Below are 21,347 nucleotides of genomic sequence, written 5' to 3'. Positions count from 1 at the left end.
ATTGTTGTGTGCCCCACCCACAAAGAGGCCAAACAAACCAAAAGGTCAGAGTTTGGTGCAGAGAAAGGTTTATTGCAGGGCCATGCAAGGAGAACAGGTGGTTTGTGCTCAAAAACCCTGAACTCCTTGATGGTTTTGGGGGAGAAGTTTTTATAGGCAAAATTGGGGGTGAGGGCTGCAGGGGGTGTGGCTTTCTTCTGATTGGTTGGTGGTGAGATAACAGGGCAGTGCTCCAGGAATCTTATGCTCAGCCTGAAGTTACCTCCTCCACCTGGTGGGGGGCCGGGGGCCTTAGTTCCTGAAGAAGAACTCAAAGGTATTTTGTTATGTATATGCCTTGTGGAGGAACCGGGACCCTGCCCCTTCACTGCACTATTGTTTCTTGACTGCTCCTCCCTTGTCTCTGCATCCCCTCCCTTCCTAGATTAGCAATTGTTTGAATCTAGGAGGCTGAATGAAGCCTATTTACTACAAACAAGAAACGGGGAACATGGGGGACATGGAAAGGATTTGTGCCCGGGAGGGCCCCACAGGGTCCTGCTTAGTTTTATCACCACATCCCAATGAAGTAAGTAATATTTTTATTCCATTTTATAGAGGCCTAAACTGAGGCACGGAGAGGTTAAGTAACTTTCCCAAGAATATGTAGCTAGTTAAGTGAATCCACCCAGGTAATTTGACTCAAGGATCTATTCTCTTAACTATTATGTTATGCAGCTGGTAGATACTTTAAGAGGCTACCATGCTTCCTGCTTTTTCCCTATTTCATTTTCAATTGGCCTTCATTCATGGAGAAAGCATAGAAAGGGGAAAAGTAGAAGCTCTTCATTTTTGCCTGTTTATTCCATCCCCTAGTGTCCGCCTCTGTATGAACTGTCTGAAGTCAGTAAAAACTATTATTATGTCTTATGATTTTAATCATGATAATTGCTTCATTCTCTGAGGCATGCAGCACTTGAAGTTATTTTCAGACATATTGATTTTCTACATTTATAAACGCTGGTTTAAATAGCAATTGAAATAGAAATTAATAAAGCAAATAATGTTTGGTTTGCATGGTATCTCAATTCTGAGATTAGGTAATAAGATGAGCAAAGATTTTGCCTAGATCTTATCTCCCCACCCCCATTCTGCAGTGAGGTACAGTGATAATTACTATTCATAATGATAACCCTGAGAAGGCATCAAGATCTTTGTTCCCTAGAATGTACTTTTGGAAGCAGGAATGTGGATGCTTCTTTTTCAGAAGTATTTTAATCAGCATGGGTTTAAATAACAATAACCAAAAAAGGTAGTGCAGTCATGAAAAGTTTAAAGTGAAAGTTAAATTTACTACAACATACCATCATTCATGCCAAACAGTCATTCTGGTTAATCAGTATTTGGATTTTGAAAGAGAAGTAATTGTACATGTGCTGTACGAATTCCACTGTAGTTGAGTCACAGGGCAGACTGATGATGATATTTTGTTTGGTATGGTAATTAAAGCTCTTTAATTCAGATTCCTACTTAGTTCAAAGTAAGTAGGAGTTCAAAATATATATTACCTATCTGTAAAACCTCTTCTTATTTTAGAATGTCAGCTATCTTAGTCCATTTCATATTTTAAACCTGAAATGGTAATTGATTTTAATTAAAATTTAACAGGTTGAAATAAAATAGACATCAGATTTCTCTTTTATTTCATTCCAATTCAGCCGAACATCTTTTGAATGTGCTAGACACTGAACATTTCAAAGACCATTATGAAATGGTTCCCGTGCTTGTAAGCTTTTTCAAGTATCTTGTTGGTCAAATTGATCCAATTTACCAAAACTTAGTTTTAAGGAAAATTCTTCTTAAGATTATTAAATGACTGTTCTTCTTTTGAATGTATTCATGTCCGGTTTAACAGCACTTAAAGTGAATGCAGTGCTTTTTGGTAGGTGTTCATAGTTCTCGGAGATTTTACTTGTCTCATTTTCATGTTGTCTTTGTAACAGCATTTTGAGGAATATTTGTTTCTACCCAGCTCCTTGCTGCTAGAACTAGAGGGAGCTGGGGTGCCGAGGGGGACTCTCTGCAGAGGGAAAGATACAAAGGCAAGTTGACATATGAGCCTGGATTGGTAATCCTTAAGAACATGGAGTCTGAGGACCAGAGTGAGGGAGGAGATTGGGTGTGTTGCAAGAGAGGGAGATGTCTTGTCCTGGGACCTGCAGGAGTCCTTAGGACGGACCACCAAGTGAGAGTCCTTGGCTCCTCACAGAAAAGAATTCAAGAGTGAGCCAGAGTAAGGGGAAAGCAAGTTTATTAGAGATACACATTCCACAGACAGAATGCTGTCCTTCTCAGAAGGCGAGAGCAGTGCCAGGTCGTGGGGTCGATGGTTTTTATGGGCTAAGTAATTTCATAGGCTAACGAGTGGGAGGAATATTCTTGCTATTTCGGGAAGGGTGGGATTTCCCAGGAATTGGGCCGCTGCCCACTTTTTGGCCTTTTATGGTCCTCCTGGAAATTGCCATGGCGTAAGGGGTAGTGATTTTTAGTATTACAGTGAAGGTATAATGAATTAAAGGCCAGTGACTGAACTATTCTCAAAGCCACCTTGGTTTCAGCTGTTTCTAGCCAGTCTTAATGGATCACAATAGCTGAGCCCTTTCTTCATTATCTAGTGTTTGTGTCCTGTCCCTTCCCCTTCTGTCTCAGGTGGAAGAGTTAAAGAGTCTGAGGTCTCCAAAACCTAGAGCTCTGACTCCCCAGTTTTCTTCTGTTCTGCCAATCCAATGTGACTCATTTGAAACTTTAAAAATAATTCAGAAAAACATTTCCAATACACCTTGTAAATTCTGCTAATTGATCTTTCTGGGAATTGACATTTGGCAAATAGGCTTTTCTGTGATTTTTCTAGAGCCCCTGCTGTCAAAGGGATCCCAAATGCAAATGGAAGATAATATTACCTATAGCAAGTTTCAGGTCAAAAATTGCCTTAACTAAATCTGAATCTCAAAACAACCCACTGAGGAGTGCAAGGATTATTATCCCTGTTTAATATCCCTACTTAATACTTGAAGGTTCAGAGAGGCTGAGTGATTTGCCCTCAAAAGGCAATGAAAATGGAGGCATCGGGACTTGATTCTGGTGTTGTGGCTTATAAGGCCAGTTAGTGTTTTCTCCCATTAAGCCATTCTGAAGACACACACTTTGTATAGATAATTTTAATTTTAGATTTCGGAGGCTAGGGGTTGGGGGAATGGAGGATGAGGGGTGAAAGAGTACTATAGTTTGCTTAATTGATGACACATTTCTGTATACTTGTGCTTAGTAAATCTGTCTTATAAGGAATTATTCCAAGAAGTTTTAGACATTTATTTTTATAGATGCAAATTAACTTGTATACTATTAGTTTAAACAATATTAGTAGAATGTTATTTTTGTATATGACAGCATTAGATAATACTAAGTGCTAATCCTTGGATTTTACTAGCTCACAGCCCTATTCTAGATGCCCTTTTCAAGTTTTCAGACTTGGCAGGATCACACAGCGTTTTCCTGTTTAAGACTCCTATTTATCTTAAGACAGAAAGAGGTTCTGTTGGTTCTCACATTAAAGAGAAATTCCCATTTCCCATTAATATATTTAAATACATTCACTTCAAAGATACCTATACTGCTAAATAGATTCGCCACTGTGTCTTACTGTTCCCTATTTTAGGACTTTACTTTTCAGAAATAGCTGTAAAACTTTCTTAAGCATTATGAAAGTATTTCTGAACCCATCTTAAAACATTTACTATTTACTATATCTGTCATTAGTTATAGCTTCTAAAATGGGTTAATTGCACTTCAAGACTATAGCATTTTATTGGTTTTATTTTTTTGAAAGCTGCTTTATGTTTCCTAGTTTAATGGAGGATAAGTCAGTCACATGTGTTGTTGTGCATATACTAGATTTAAATGTTTAGTGCTTGCTTTTGACAACTCGGTAAAGAAGATCTATATACTAGATCTAGATTTATTTTTGAAATTGAAGAATCGTGCTTTTAAAATTTTTGTGGGTAGCTTCAGTTTGTATCATAGTGTACCAGCACTAATACATTACTGGTGTCACCTTATATGATGTATGAAAATATTAGGTACTATGGTATTGGTGAAATTTTTTTTCCCCGTGTATCTTTTTTTTTTTTTTTTTTGGCGGTACGTGGGCCTCTCACTGTTGTGGCCTCTCCCGTTGCGGAGCACAGGCTCCGGACGCGCAGGCTCAGCCGCCATGGCTCACGGACCCAGCCGCTCCGTGGCATGCGGGATCTTCCCGGACCTGGGCACGAACCCGTGTCCCCTGCATTGGCAGGCGGACTCCCAACCACTGCGCCACCAGGGAAGCCCTCCCCCTGTATATCTTATTCGATTTAATCCAAAGCTAAGTCTTTCTACTGGTACTAGATATGTCCTTTACATCACAATGAGAGAGACTAATAATAGTGTACACAAATTTATGTCGAAACTTAACAAAAATACAAATGGCCTCGTTTATCTTTGCAGTAGTTAAAGGAGACAAACGAAAATGCAAAGTAGTGACATGCAGGATAAAAAACATGCAAACCTTATTTTCCTTGCCGAGCATAGCTTGTTCTATTATGGGTTTTATATGAACATACTTTGAAATGAAATGCCATTAGTTAAAAAACAAAAAATCAGAAGTACTAACCAAGTGGCAGGCTCAAAACATAATCTTTGTATTTTAGGTATGTCTCAGAGGCATCTGAATTGAAAATTGAGGTATTGAGTGAATATTTTATAGCAGCTATCTGTTTTTTAAATCTAGGCTTCCTTCTTAACTCTAAAATTCTTAATCTAATTTGTGTTACGTTCTACACTTTAAATTTCTTAAATTTCAATTTTATATTTTATGATTATTCCCTCTTTCTGTTTTTTAGAATATCTCTCTAAGGTAATTAGAAATTTATACCTACTCAGAATTTCTCTGAACTGTTGGTACAGTCAGATGGTTTTTCATTTAATCAATTAGAGACACTATAGTATGATTAAATTTATGTTTAAACGTATTTTACCCAAATTAGAACTGAGAGCTGAGGTTCTAGCTTTGGCATTAAAACCCCAAACATTTCTAATCCTTACTGTAATACCCTTCAGATTAGGACTGGGTTTATTATGTATGTAGCTTATGAAAGCAAGGTTTATGTAGCCTTCTGATTTCTAAATAAATATGATCCATATTGAGAAAGGAATATGTTTTGTTGTATATTCATTTATTAAATATACATTTTTCCATTGAATACTGTGCAAGCAGATGCAGCAGTAGACAAGTACAGCATAGTCCCTATCCTCATGAAGACAGGGGAGACAGATATAAAACCGATATTCATTTTAATTATCCTAAGTGCTCAAAGGAGACATCCAGGAGATTAAAGGAACCTAGTTTGGGAACACAGGGAAAACTTCCCTGAGGAATTGATATTTAAGCTGAATCTTTAATGATGAATTAGGATTAGACAAACAAAGAAGGTAAGAACATTTTTCAATGTGGGCAAGTTAAAGTCTAATATTTAAAAAAAATTATATAGATAGAATCAGAGATGGAGGATAATTAAAGCTAAAAATTTAAGCTGTTTAAACATTGTGAGCTCTACAACAGCATGGAAATTAAAAAATATGCTAATGTTAGAACCTTGCTGACGATTAATCTTACTGAATCTAGATTTTATTTTGAATGAAGCTCTAGGCCACACTTTGGTTCAATTGCCTGTAACTGGAGTATTAGGAAGGAAATCTAGCAGTCAGCCAAATGTCAATGGCTACTTTGTTTTTTGGCTGTGCTGGGTCTTCATTGTGGCGCGTGGGTTCTTCTTTGTTGTGGCGTGGGGGCTTCTGTAGGTGTGCTGTGCGGGCTCCAGAGCGGGTGGGCTCAGTAGTTGTGGCACGTGGGGTTAGTTGCCCCGCGGCGTGTAGGATCTTAGTTCCCCAACCCGGGATCGAGCCCGCGTCCCCTGCATTGGAAGTCTGATTCTTAACCACTGGACCACCAGGGAAGTCCCTCAGTGGCTACTTTAAGGACAAAATGTGGGGAGGAGCTTCAAGATGGTGGAAGAGTAAGACGCGGAGATCACCTTCCTTCCCACAAATACATCAGAAATACATCTACATGTGGAACACCTCCTACACCCACTGAATGCTGGCAGAAGACCTCAGACCTCCCAAAAGGCAAGAAACTCCCCACGTACCTGGGTAGGGCAAAAGAAAAAAAGAAAAAAACAGAGGCAAAGAATAGGGACGGGACCTGCACCCGTGGGAGGGAGCTGTGAAGAAGGAAAGGTTTCCACACACTAGGAAGCCCCTTCTCGGGCTGAGACTGCCGAGACTGCGGGTGGCGGAGGGGGGAAGCTTCGGAGCAGAAACTGACACACCACTGTAAAGCAATTATACTCTAATAAAGATGTTAAAAAAAAAAAAAGGAACAAAATGTGGAAAAACAAACACTTAACAAAAACTAATCCATTAACATATGTGTGTGTGGAATGGAGGGGGAGGATAGATTCAAACATGAAAGATCCTTATAAGAAGCCAGTGTGATACCGAATTCTCCATGTCATTTATTAACCAGACTACCCACGACTGGGTGTCTGACCTTTTGACCCAAGTAACTCATAATTGAAGTGTTTGCTAGATAATTTTCATCCAACAACAAATTTCAGTGTTTCTGTTCTAGGTAGCTGTATGCTTGGGCCCCCTGGGTGATAAAAGGTGTCTTATTAGCTGCCTTCATATGCCCCAGTTCTCACAAAGTTAAATAAGTTGTATGGCTGTCAGGTGAGTTAAGAGAAGATTTAAAAATAGAATTCAAGTTTGTGTGTGTGTGTGATGCACTCTTACTGTGGTGACACTGTCTTTCAAATTTGTGTTGTTTTTCAGTAGCACGTCCTAATTAGTTAGATTTGTATACTTCAAAAGAGTTGAATGTTTATTTGTTCTAAGATTTTTTTAAAAAGGAGAAAAAAAAAACTTGTTCAGAGGCAGAGAGGGGAAAACACAAGAAACTTTCTGATAATTCAAAGCTGCCTGTACCAACTCATTCACTCTTTCAGCAAGTATTTATTGAATGTTTCTGGTGTATGGTATTGAAGGGATAGCCTTAAGAAAGAAAAAACATGGTCTTTTCCCTTGAGGAGTTTTCAGTATAACCAGTGAAATGAAAGATATGCACATTCTCATCAGACCATGAGATGGAAACAACAAGTATCCTTCTGAATTCAGGGTTGGTTTTGTTTTGTTTTGTTTTTATGTTAGGGAGAGATTGAAAATACCTTAGTATTTCATTTCTGATGTATTTTACATGAATATAATGTGAATGCTCTTTGAGTATACACGTTACAGCACTTGTTGGAACTTTCTGCAAGCTTATTTACATCATCCGCAGGTGTGCATTCTTTCCATTTGTATAGGAAAGAGTGAAAAATACACTCAAGAATAATAGTTACCTATTTTTAAAAATGTTCAGAAATTGCAAATTATTACTTTAACAGAATGATTTATCATAGCAGTGAAGGTTCCAAACTCCTATTTCTAAAGCTACTGTCCATATCTCAAGGAAACACTTAAAATCCACTTAAATACAGATTTCTAAAAATTTTCCTGCAATTATATGTTAAATGCCCATAGAAAAATCCATCTTTTAAAGGTACCACACCAAGTAATCTTAATTGTGTTTCACATAGTTATTGAAACTTATGCTGATTTTATTTTGTAGTTAGACGTTTCTTCCCATTCAGACATCCCAATTTTTCTTTAAAAATGCTTTTCTACATGATGTAGAAGAAAACACTGACCAAGAGTAGCCGAAACAGTTGGGATCTGTTGTTTCCAGGGATAAGTTGTGTGAGTTCAGCATCACACTCAGCTTGCTTGGACATTGTTTTCTTTGTTCTGTTCTTATCTGCCCTGAATATCACACGTGGTTGTTATGAGGATTAAATGGCATAATATATGTGAAAATGTTTGTAAGTTATAACTTGCTATGTAATGTCAAGTACACTTATTATAAGGAAGCTAAGCTATAAGTGTTTTTATCCAGTAGAGGAAGTTAACCCTATGCGTGCTATAAAACAACAAATCTGAATTTCTCTTCCTGTTAAAATGATTTATTATTATGTCACAGTAAATGTTTGAAGCGAAGTATATACCTATAAGAATTCTTTTTTGCTGATATACCAATGATAAAATCTTTGATGGATACAAAGGTATTTAGTAGTATGTGAAGTAAAATGACAATGTTCATTTGATTCTTTTGAAGCACATATATAGATAGCTTTAATTTTGTATTCCAGGCTACTAGAGAAAGTGATTCACAGTGTATACAAGTTATTTCTGCTATGTATTGGCCCATTTCAGCCTTGAGGCTACTGTGACCACCAATGTAATGGCCCATGGTGAAAAGGGAGTAAATTGACAGCCATGAGTCAAAGTTTTGGAACTTGGTTGAATTCCATGTGGGGTGGCTATAGATGAAATCAAGGTTCAAAGAGATGTGGGAAAGTGGCATTTGATCTGGCGCATTGACAATATCCAAGGAGTCTTCTGATGTGGTAGTTAGGATGCAGCTACTTGATCTTCTAGACAGACTTTGGCAGCATTGTGGTTCAAGGTGATCAGTGGTTCGGAGGAAAAACACTTGCCAAATTTTGGGGTTCATAATGTAGGGTGCTGTCTTCGATTCCTAGGGGAAAAGGTTAGCATGATGTCAAGTTAGCTAGGGTTCAGGGCAAGTTCCTATCCCAGCAGGGATGTTTACCCTAAGTATATTGGGCTTTAGACTCAGGACAGCAAAGGTAAATCTCGACACCACTTATAGGCAGTGATGAGGATCCTAAATACTTCGAGTTTCCTTGGTCATAACCGAGCCTGCAGATTGAAGTAGTCAGTGCTTGGAAGTAGCCAATATAAACCTGATAGAACACACTAGCACCATGAAACATGCATCTGCAACATTACAGATATGTTTACTTCTCTCTGCTTTTGTTGATTTATAAGGGTATTGATTGATATAACCAAGAAAAACTTGAAAACTACCCCTAAAGACAATAGAACCCTGGACTAGAAATCAAAGAGGCTAGAGTCACAGGTGTTTTTGTCTCATCTTCCAGCTGAAGGCTAGAATTTTTTTTTTTTTTTTTTTTTTTTGCTGTATGCGGGCCTCTCACCATTGTGGCCTCTCCCGTTGCGGAGCACAGGCTCCGGACGCGCAGGCCCAGCAGCCATGGCTCACGGGCCCAGCCGCTCCGCAGCATGTGGGATCTTCCCGGACCGGGGCACGAACCCGTGTCCCCCGCATCGGCAGGCGGACTCTCAACCACTGCGCCAGGGAAGCCCCTGAAGGCTAGAATTTTGAGGGTCAGGAGGAGCAAGAGAGTAATTTGCTGACTATGTACCTAAATTAAATATTAAATTCTCAGTTTGATATTTAGTAAAGTGATTTGCTTCAATAGCATTTCTTTATGACAATAATAACCAGTTAAAGAACACAATGAAATGGTTAAGATGGTAAATTTTTTATGTTATGTGTATTTAACCACAATTTTAAAAAAAGAACACAATGAAAAAATCTCATTCAAAATAGTAATAAAGTATAAGATGACTTGAATGAACTTAATAGATGTATATAATCTACATAAATAAATCTACATCACTTGGAGAGCTATAGAAAAAGATGAGAATACATGTAAAGACAATACAATTTGAGACGGGATGAATAAAGACCATAAAGATAAAAATTTCTCTTTTTAAATTTATACATTTAACCTAATTATAATGAAATAAAAACTGACATTTTAACTGAATTGAATATGACAAGATTGTTATATATATGGAAAAAGAAACTGGCAAGAATGTAAAATACCGTTTTGAGAACCAGGGACAATATTTTGGTGGTAGAGGAGAAGAAAAAGAGAGAGAGAGAGAGAGAGAGAGAGAGAGAGAGATAAAGGAAGAGAAAGTGTTTTGTAAGGGTATAATTTAAGGAGAGGAGATAGGCATCCCAACACCGTTCATTAATCTGCCTATAAGTCTCAGGGAAAAAAATAGGTCCATAAGTCATATTGTATACCAAAATCAGAGAGAGATTAAAAGTAAACAGCAAAGTGAAAACTTTGTAAGATTTGAAGTAATTGAAGTTACAAAAGAAAAGGTTTACTCCTTTGAATAAATAAAAGCTAAACTGTATGGAAAATATAAAAAATAAAACACTGAAGAAATATTTACAAGTTTATCACACAAGGGATCAATGTTGTTAGTATCTAAGTACTGCATAGAGCGTGATGGAGACATTTAGTTTTGGATAGATAAATCTGTAAAAGAAATAGATAATTCACATAAGTGGAAATAAAATCAGGAAAATGGGGAAAATTTTAACATACCAACTGAGAAATGCAAATTTTGAAAATGAGGTATCATTTTCCACCTATTCAATTGGAGCAATAAGATTGACATTACCTAATACGGTGAAATTTGTACCTTACTGTATTGTGCTGGTAGAATTAAATCCGTTTGAAAAGCAATTGGACAGAATATACAAAATGCTTATACCCTTTGACCCCTGTTATATAGTACTTCAGAGAATTTATCCTGAGGAAACTATCCAAAAGAAGGGAAAAGAGATTCCTTGCAGGATTGTTCATACTGATGGAAAATCAAGGTGGGTGGAAACCTTCATTCCAAGAAGAAGGGAATGCCTAAATTATGGGCCAGACCCTTAGGAGAATATTGTCTAGGTACTAAAATGACTTATATAGGCTGTGTAGAAAAATGAAAGCATTCATCTGATACAATGGTTAAAAGAAATTACATGAGTGGTGTGATGTATGCTTTCAGCTATTACATTTTAGTAAGCCTATGATCAAAGATTAGATGACAGTGTAAAAACTAGTGTCTGGTATGGTGGGATTTTTAATGTTTTTTTTTTTTTACATTCTCCTTGCCAAACTTATTTTTAAGGGGGTGTAGAGAAAATAAAAATGGCACGGACTTCTAAGAATAACATTGGGAATGCTAAACTGTGCTGCTCGACAACTTGTATTGATCATGTTCTGTGGACCAGGAACCACTTTAAGTGTTTTGCATGCATTCTCTCATTCTGAAATGAGAGAAAGCTGAAAAAGAGAAGGTTTTGGCGGGGTATACTTGTCTCCAAATCATTGAAGGGCTGTGACAGGAAAGCACAATTAGAATAGTCATCTTTTATTCCATCCTCCATGAAGCCTTTCTGGACATCTGGATCCTGTCCTTCTGTGTTCTCATACAACCCTATGCTACCCCCTTTCTACTCATATTACTAGAAAGTAAGGACCACCCTTGTAGAGCTCATTGTCTACTTGGTTTACTCCCAGATCCTCAGTTTCAGCAGATTGGGCCCATAGGAGCTGCTCAATATGTATCCATTGAATGAGTCTCTCTGGTTTTTACCTAGTGAATATTGTAAACTCCTTAAGATTTGTATTTTCAACTTCCAATTTGAGCACCGTCTTCTTAATCATCAGTTTGTTAACACCAAGCACAAATGCCATACACAGTGCATCTTCAATAATGGTTTGAAATGAATGAATAACTCAGCATTTGAATGAATGAATCATTGTAATGGTGACATCTCACTGAGGTTAATAAGCATTCTTCCCTTCTTTAAGTTCCTTGAAGGCAAAGACTGTCTCATTTGTCTCTGTTTTACCTATGGAACCTAACATAGTGACTTATACATGGTAGACACTCAGTGGATAATTACCTTGAGTTCCCAAGATTGAACACTAGCTAGAAAGTTCCAACTAATGCTAGTGTTAATTAGTTGATCTTGACCATGTCTGGAATTTGAACTTTAGCTAGATTTCTCTGTATATTTATGTATGTGTGCCTGTATGTATATCATGTCAACATACAATATTTAAAGGTAGAAGACTGGTTTCATATTCACTTATACTACTTAGTGACCATTAAAATGATGCCCTCACCCTACAAATAGTCAAAATTCTCTTCTCATTGTTAGGTTGTTGATTTGTTTTACTGTGGCTGTTTTTGTGTTGATCTTGCAGGGGATCCTGGGTTGCTCTGTAACTTTTAAGGCAAAGTCCAGGGCTTGTCCTAATCATTCACTGTGTGATCAGTGAGAGCGCATTAGGATTTGAGGAAGAATTTTTAACTGAAGGAAATATGTGTGGGAAACCCTTTATGGGGAAGGTTCTTTTTTCTTTCTTTTTTGCTTGATCATAGAACTTCAGGTGACATGTAATCTATATTCCTTCACCTCTTCCTCCCCTCATCAATGTGTTTTACTTATAAATGTCTGCCTATAGAGATGTGTCTTGAAGCCTATTTTAACAAACAGAAGGTGATACATATTTGAATAAACATCCTCTTAGTGATTGAGGTTGAAAGTGTACAAATCTTTGGTCGAAGCAAGAGAGATTGTTCCTGCTTTGTGAAGGAAGGGTTTTCTTTTGTGTCCTCAAATTTCTTTATTCTTTTCTTTTTTTTTTCTGTATTGTTTTGTGTCTCTCCTTTATTATTATTGTTTTCTTTCACCTCTTATCTCTTTTATTCTCACCTTTTGTTTACTCAAGCCTTATACCTATGTATATGAGTAAATTCAACCAAAGCAGATGGTAGAGCTTTCTTTTAAAAATATTTAATAGATTTTAATTACAAAAGTAATCATCTTAAATTTAGAAAATCTGGAAGCACAACAAGTTTTGAAGAGGAAAATATACATCTAAAATTCTATTACTTGGGGATAATTAACATTACCATAGATTACCATTTGAATGATAGAAACATTTTTACATAATTGAAATCATACTGTACAAAGAGTTTTGTTTCTCATTTCACATAACAGTGACTCAAAGATATATTTCCCCATCATGAAAACATTTTAATGGCTGCATAGTATTCCATTTTAAGTAGATGCCATAGTTTACCTCTTCATTTCCCTACATTTGATCTCTTAAAGTGTTTACAAGTTTCCTTTTCAAAAAAATGATGTCTTGAATATCTTAGAGCATAAAGCTTGGTCTACAGTTCAGATTATTTTTGATGATAGATTCCTAGAAGCAGCATTACTAGGTCAAAGAGAATGCATACTTTTTCTTGTGGCTCTTGGTTCTTCTTACCAGATGGCTTTCTAGGAAGATTATGCCAAGCCTTCATCTTGCTATCAGCATTGTGAAAGAATTTCTATCTCACCCCATGGGCAGGGCTTTTTTTGGGGAGGGGGGATGGACAGGCTTTTTAGTTGCTTTAATTGTATTCTGTGTCAATAAGTGCATAATTTCTGTATAGCTGTGTGTACTGAATCATCAAGTGAATCCATTAAACAAAGTATGTTATTTTACGAACACATTTGAATCTTACACAATGTATTTTGAAGGCAGTAGTCACCTGTTATGTTTTTTCTACACTTGGAATCTTTTTTTGTGCTGAGTTATTACTCTGTGATATTGTACTACTCTGTTAAATCCCAAACTAAAGCAATTAATTTTTTTCTAAGTTCAGTATCTTTGTGGCTTTGACAACTGAGCCAGGACTTTGAAGAATCAGTGATCCTGGACAGAATTTTAGGACAATGAGAAGTGCCAAAGGCATAAGAGAGAAAGACTAATGGATAGAATACTGGACTAGAAATCAGATGCCCTAGGTTCTATTCCCAGTTCCATTTTTCATTGTGTATCATGGCCAAATTTGATGAAAGAACTTGCCCAATCTGTAAAACAGGGATAATACGTCTCACCTTACAGGGATGCTAGAGAGGTTAATGCAATATATTTTTTCTAATACATTTGTGTTCTTCAAAGAGAATTCTAACATTAGAGATCAAAAACTAAGATCAATGTAAAATTTGAAAGTAGAAGTTAATTTTTATACTTTCAAACTTTTATATCCCTAGTTTAGTTTGTTAACTTAAAGCCTTTATTGGTTATTTATACAAAGTATAGATTGACTGCAGTATTTCCCCAAATGTGGCAAAAAGTGACACTGGGTTTATGAACAGTTAGTTTCCACTTTAAAACTTACATCATTTTACATATGTTCTTCTGTATTTATCATATATTACATTAAAATGAAAGAAGGAGAATCAATTCTTTAAAAAACCCACATGAGTTAATATGGTGAGTCTAACAACAGTAGACAAGTATTTTGCTTTACTAGTTTATGATATTTTTATTTAAGAAATGGTCTATGAAACAGTGGCATGAAAAATAATTTCTTTATCCTCATTGCTTGAGTCAGTGTTTTTTTCTGAATTTGGCAAAGTTCTGTCTGTAAATTGATCTCCCTTTTTCTAATCTAGAATAAGTATTTTCTAAAAATAGTAGAAACCTTGGGATGAGTAGAAGAGTTAGGTGACAAATTTGAATAATCCCTAAGCCTCATTTAGAAATTTTCATTAAAAACTCGCCTGGTAAAGAAAATGCTATTCAACCTGACTTAGAGCTCCTTGAGGACAGGGGACGTTGCCTTAGACATCTTTGTATAGCCAGTGCCTAGCATATAGTGGTACTTAGTAAATGTTTAATGAGGAAATTAATCTGCGGGTTGAGATAAGATATAAAAGTAATGCATAAAGGTCATCTGCTTCCAAGAAAAATAATATGCAGTAGGAGCTAAAATGTTCTTTGAAATAATATCTTAGATAAAAATAACATTCCACACATGTACCATACTTTTCTAGAATTCAAAGCATTTACCACTCTTTAAAATTCACATTTCTAATGTGGAAACTATGCTGGGTGAGGATATTTCAGATTGGTTCTATTTTGACTACCAAGAGCTCATACTTTGTGTAAAGCCATACAAGTTATTATTATCTGGGAGAAGAGTAGCACTTTTGCTCTTTAATACTTGTTTTAGTTTTGCTTTCGGGGACTTAGCCAGTTTGGTAGTGAGTCTGTAGCAATTTTCAGTATTCCAAGGGAAACTCTGTTTTTGAATGCTTTGGAATGTCGGTAATGTTTCAAACTGGTTTTAATCTGGGGGGCCATATTTAGTGGTAATGCCACGTACCATTTTTTTGAATTGTCACAAATTAGTTGTGATATCTACATCAATACATTTATTAGTGTATATGATATTTCTCATAAAAATGCTTCCCTCCACCCTGCATGCAGATTTGTGTGCTTCAATAAATGAAAAAATATAGTGGAGGAAAGAAGCCTCCTCCCTCAACCCTAGGATTTTGTAGAGTTCTAGTAATGTAAAATATATATCACACATTGAATGATAGATATATTCCTGAAGAATTACATAAACCATTACAAAAAAGTCACTGCCCTTGGGGAAGTCTGCTGAATAAATAAAACTTATAGTGGCTGGTGGATGAAGGAAAGAATTATTGAGAATAATAATGGGGCAGTACGTAAACTCGGGAGTAAGTAATATGTTTACCTCTGGACAGAGAATAAATTAAAATCTTGGCAAGTCATATGGGACTCAGGATCTCGATGGAATATCACTTTTGGGGAGAGACTTATGCTCTCAGGGGTGTGTGTGCTTCTACCCCATATTTGGTCTTGATAGTGGCCACTCTCTCTCACAGGCCCCAGGCAATATCTTTAATCCTTATTTTGTCCCAGAACTGTGGAATGTTCAAGCTGCACATGACATTAGAGATCATATTCTAGCCCCTCATTTTCATAAGAGGAAGAAACAGATTGGCCCGGAGAATCTGTGTATGTCTCACGGCACAAAGCAAATGATGGCTGAGCCAGGTTTAAAACCTAAGTGTCATGACTTCCACTCCAGTAAGTTGCCCTCTTTAGCATACTGCCTCCTTAGTATTACTGGTGTTGTGTTTTAATTGGCAACTTAGACTAGCACAGTCTCTCGCACCACATTCTGCTCATCTAAAATGACACATGTGGGTTGTCAACTGGTCGGATCAAATGGACTGATTTATAGATCCCAGTGTGATGAAAAAGGAGAGTTGATCTTTGTGATCCTTACACAAAGGACGTTTGCGTAAGATCAGGAATCTAGAGATTTGTTTCCAGGAATAACAGAAGATATAGCTTTCTAAAAGTAAGGGAGTCTGACTGAAGGTGAGAAGTTTGTTCTCATTGCAGGTTAATGAGTATATCGGATATATATATACTAGGCAGCATTTTAGGAAAACATGCCACAAATTCTATCAAATTTGTGTCTCATGAAAAATCACCTGTAACTCATCTACTTTCCAGATCTGGTGTACATCTGTGTTTATGTGTATGTATATTTTTGTGTATTTAAGCAGCGTAGTTGAAAGCTCTTGTTGTGTATCCATCCATCCATTATCTCCTGTGTTCTGAGCACTATGCTATGGACTGGAGATACAGCCCAGAAGAAGAGAAACAAAGCCCTTGATGCCATGGGATTTATATTTCAGTGAAGACGGACAGGTAATCAACAGATGAATAAACAAAGAATATGGCAAATAGTAATAAACAAAGAATATACCAAGTAGTAATAAGAGCCCCTAAAAGAGTGATGTGAGTTTTTTAGGTTGCTATTTTGATGGTGGGCTACGTCATGTAGGATGGCCAGAGAAAGCCTGTGTGAGGAGATGGTATTTGAATAATGGGAAGAAGATAACCATGCACACATTCAGGAAAAGGGCTTTCCCAGCTGAGGGAAGAACATGTGTAGAGGCTCTAGTGTGGGAATGGGCTTGAGGTGTTTGAGTGCCAGATAACAGACCGCTGTGGTTGGGAAGTAGTGGATAGGGATGGGGTGGAATCAGATGAAGTTATAGAGACAGGTAGGGGCAAAATTACACAGGGCTTTGTGGACCTCAGCAAGGAGTTCAAATGGACCAGAGTTTGTACGTCTACTACTTACGAACTGTGTGTGTGACTTCAGATAAGTTTTGTAACTTCTGTGAGCTTCAGTTTTCTCATTTGTGAATTGGGGATAATTATTCCTCTTTAGGATTGTTTACAAGGATTAGGATAATAAATGTTAAGTGAGTTAGTACAGTGACTGGAGCATAGTACGCTCAAGACGTTGGATGTTGATGATAATGCTAAGCAATAAATATCCATTGCATACCTAACTATGTGTTAGGCATAGTGCTGGATACCTTACATTTATTTATATTTAAATGTTCAAAGCAATTCTGTAATATATAATGAAACTCAGAAAAATGGTTACACACATTTAAACATTCCTAAGTAGCAGATATTGGATTCAAAATCAAATCTCCATGATTCCAAAGTCAGTTTCCTCCCACTATATTAAGGGAGTAAAGCAATTATAATGTGTTGGTTGGTTTTGTATGTAAATGCACTTTGTGACTATATACATGCTTTTAGAGATGAAATTAATCTCTGATGTTACATGAATATCTCTTGCCCCCACAGGAACTTTAATACCCGTTGACATTCCTCTCACTGCTTAGGATAATGTCTTGTTCCCTCTAGAAATACTCTCACTGTGTTTTTTAACTAAGTGGATCTGCATAACAATATGAATACTTGCCAACGACATGCCACAACTTTTGAAGAAACCTAAGGAATCTTCAGGTTTTTTGTTTTTGCAAGATTTATTTTTTCTCAAAGACATACATCATATAGCAGCCTCTTCTTTTGAAAATGTTTTGCCCTCAATTGTACTAGTTGGAACTGTCAGAATAGTGCATTAACCTACTGAGCTCCATATGGCTGGCTTTTTTGGGTTGTTTTGCCTCCTCTTGTTTTGTTTAAAGGAATGCAGAATTGGCAGCAGAGCCCTCAGACTGGTGTCAGATTTGGGTAGTGTAAATTGCTGTGTTTGGAGAGTAAACATGCACTTTAAGAAATCACGCGGTGTACTTTTTATTCTTTGCTGTACAAAACCCTCACTAAATATATTAGAGAAGTTGAAAGACTCATTCATTTTGTGAAGAAGTTTAGAAGGACATTACTGCTTGTCTAAACTATTGAAGAGATTTAACATCAATGTTTTACTTTGGGTAGGAGAAGAAGGAAATGAAGGCTTTTCGAGATGTGTGTATATGTTGGGTTGTTAGACTATATTCATTTTCTCTCTGAGAAGTAAATGACACACTAAAATAATAAACCATTGTAGGTGGACCGTGAAGAAATGTTATTTTTAGAATAATTATTTTGATGAAACAGGAATGTGGGTTCTCTTATAATCAAATTCTCAACTTAGGTCTTTAGAGGTAAGAATGCTACCAGCTGAAACAGATGGTTGGTAATCTATGAAAGTAATGCCATCATATTGGGTAATTTGATCCTGCTGCTTCTATTGGCATAACCTCAAACTGTAACATGATATATTATGTAGCGCTTATGAGCCAGAACATTGTTTGTGCTTTTATAAAAAACTCTACGAAGACTACATGCTCTAGTACTAGCTCGATATTCTTATCAGGGTGTTCTTTCAAGTTAGGCTAGGGCTTTGAACAAACAGTGTTTTGTGATATTCATTGTATATGATTTGAGAACTAGAATTGGTTCTCATGCTGCAGAGATGAATTATTTATCACCAAATGTCTTGAATAACTTGTAAATTCATCACTACTGTAGAAAATACAAACAAATGTTTAACTTTGTTAGGTAAACTCAGTCTTTTGAAATGAAACCAAAAAAGATCAGCTTCCAGGTGTTCTTAGAGTTTACATATACAAACCTAAACAAATCATTCCTCTTTTAAACACTAACCAGAAGACTGTCCTCCTAAAATACTATTTGATCCCAAAGACATCAGTTTCTTTAATTAAACTGAACATTTATGGAGTAGCTGATTTCATTGTAAATAAATTGTCATTTTTAATGTTGCAGTCGGTTTTTTAGAGACCAGGTCACAAAAATGGAAAATTGAGTATTCAGTTGCATATGTGCAAATTAAAATGTCCCCTCCCTTTCACATATTCTTGTCGATTTATAAAAGATTCTATTCTGTACTTCTTGCTGTCTGTTTCTAAATGTAAGCACTAATCAGATTTTCTTACTTGACCTTGTTTTCTCACTTTCTATATTTTCTGTGGGAATCTTGAACCAAACTTTATCACTACTAATACGGAGGCAGTGTTGTTCCATGTTTAAGCACACAGGCCTCAGTGTCAGGATTTGGGATCAAATTCAGGTTCTTACTAGTAATGTGACCTTGTCCAAGTTCCTGAAACCTAAGTTTCTTGATCTGTAAAAATGCAGATAACATTATCACTTAGCTCAGAGGGGCTGCCTAAATCTGGGAAGCATGTTAATTCGTCCATCTTACCTGGCCCGGCATCCCCATTCACTAAGCTAGGTGAAGTAAGTCTAGGTCCTAAACAACCCTCTAATCCAGTCTTGTCTTTTTAACTGCAATGTTTATAGCTATCACTTCATCATATTCTTCCCTAAACAAATCTACTGCTCCATTCTCTCCCCCAACTGCTTTTCTACACACTGCCCAGCTCAAGCCATCATTTACAATACAGATATATTTGTCATTCCACAGCCTAAATCCTTCCAGTGCTTTTCTCTCACCTATGGCAATTTCTCAGATTTGACCAAGATATAGCCCCCTTTTAAAGGAAAAGCCTTCTCAAAGACCCCAGTGTTGACTTAAAATATTTTAATTAAACTGTTTAAATGTGTGCCAATACAGAATAAGATTTACACTCTGCCAATAAGTCTTACACACTTTATAAAACAAATATATGTGTTAAAGAAAAATACAAAAAACAATAAAATTTAAATTAACATTATTTTAAGTGATAAATGATGTTCTGAACCTAAATTGCTATTTACAATGTGAAGCTACTACAGTACAGGAAGGCATTTTTTTCATTCTCTGTGACTAGAGTGCCATAGGATGACCCAATTGTACCATCCGTTTACTCCATCTGTGGTTAAATTTTGACTAGTCTAGCAAGCTGCAATGTCATTTGCTTTTTATTTGGTACAAATACATTGTTTTCATACTGAGACCATCTCTGTTCTGATTAGTCTGAGATAATGAAAGTCATCCTTCCCAGTAACAGTGTGATCCTAAATGCAAATGTGGATGCTGAGATTAGGTGGCAGGACTTGGGGGTAACATGGTTATCCCGATAATCCAGTTAATGCAGAGTTTTATCACATTATCTGATGAAATGAAACTGCAGAATTTTAAGTTATCTTATACAAGTCAGAGGCCATTAGGAATATGTTTGAGGATCCCAGTTTGAGAAACATTACCCCTGAGCTCCAGTTTTATTGATCTACTAGCAAGTTGGCAAACATTGTGCCTCAGTGTTTATTCTGACTTCTTACTAAAATAACTTTATCTGCCTTGGGTGAACATGCACTCACCTTTTACAGCTTGCCTGACCATTTTCCCCCAAATAAAATCAGACCATCTATCCTTCAAATTCCCGTACCTCCCCATGTCTACTTCTGTCACGGCACTTATCACATTGTTTAATAAGTCTGCTTATTGCCCCTCACCCTCACCCAAAGTGTAAGCTCTTTGATGGCAAGGGTATGTCTTGGCTTGTATCTGTACTCCCAGTTCCTGGAACCTCATGGGAACTCAATAAATGTTGAGTGGGACTATTCTAATATGAAAAAGACACCGTATGCAAAAGAGATAGATTATTTTGTGAAGAAACTGAAAACCTGACTAATCATGTGTGTGTGCAGAGAATATGGCAGTCAATTAAAATTTTATATTTAAAAAAGAAAAGCTTGTGCTTTAGTACACAAATGGAGGCATATTCTGAGTCATAGATTCAAAAGGGCAGGACCTTCAAGATCATCTAGCTCAGTGGGTTTAAACTTTATTTAACATCAAAGCAGTTTATCCATAAGAAATCACATGTGGAATAGGAATATATAAAGCAGGCAAATGTGCAAATGTCCTTATTCTTGGGGGAGAGAAGATATGGACACTCCCCGATGAGCCCTCCTCTGTACGCATCCCCTCTTCAGCCCCCAAAGCAGCCCCGAAAACAACTTAAGGAATTCTGTGGGCCCTTAGAATACAGTTTGAAAATAATCAGCTTATCTGCCTAAGGTAGAAATCCTTTCCTGAGCATTTCAGAAAGATAAGCAGCCCGACTCAGCATCACCTGAACAAGGTGACCAGAAACTACTCATTTCATACTACCAGTATTTCTTTCATTAGGCAATTTTAAAAGACATTTCTTATTAGATTAATGATAAAATAATATATAATGGCAGCAAACATTAATTGAATACTTATTATATACCAGACATTATTGTATTTTACCTGGATTCTTATTTCATCCTTATAACAACTCTGAGGGTAGATACAATATTATTCCCATTTTGCAGATAAGGAACCTGAGGCCCAGGAGGACAAGTAATAACTTGATTAAATTCACACAGCTTTTGAGGGGAAGGAATATTTCT

The 21,347-nt window shown here is 36.7% G+C and overlaps 1 protein-coding gene across 2 annotated transcripts in view; it reads left to right on the top strand.

Annotated features, from left to right (window-relative positions):
* DIAPH2 (diaphanous related formin 2) overlaps window positions 1–21,347 on the top strand; it is a 786,790-nt gene that overhangs the window by 163,512 nt on the left and 601,931 nt on the right. The window lies entirely within an intron of this gene.

Source organism: Lagenorhynchus albirostris, chromosome X (genome assembly GCF_949774975.1).
Source record: "Lagenorhynchus albirostris chromosome X, mLagAlb1.1, whole genome shotgun sequence".
NCBI lineage: Eukaryota > Metazoa > Chordata > Mammalia > Artiodactyla > Delphinidae > Lagenorhynchus > Lagenorhynchus albirostris.
Note: the sequence above shows the minus strand (reverse complement) of the source record. Positions and strands in the feature narration are given on the sequence as shown.